Here is a 229-nt window from a genome sequence, read left to right as displayed (position 1 = left end):
TGGCAGAAAGTGAAGAGGAACTCAAAAGCCTCTTGATGAAAGTGAAAGTGGAGAGTGAAAAAGTTGGCTTAAAGCTCAACATTCAGAAAACGAAGATCATGGCATCCGGTCCCATCACTTCATGGGCAATAGATGGGGAAACAATGGAAACAGTGTCAGATTTTATTTTTCTGGGCTCCAAAATCACTGCAGATGGTGATTGCAGCCATGAAATTAAAAGACGCTTACT

This window comes from Bison bison, unplaced genomic scaffold, assembly GCF_000754665.1.
Source record: "Bison bison bison isolate TAMUID 2011002044 unplaced genomic scaffold, Bison_UMD1.0 scf7180017864144, whole genome shotgun sequence".
NCBI classification, from domain to species: Eukaryota; Metazoa; Chordata; class Mammalia; order Artiodactyla; family Bovidae; genus Bison; species Bison bison.
The sequence above is the reverse complement of the archived record's forward strand: the minus strand, read 5'-3'. Positions refer to the sequence as shown.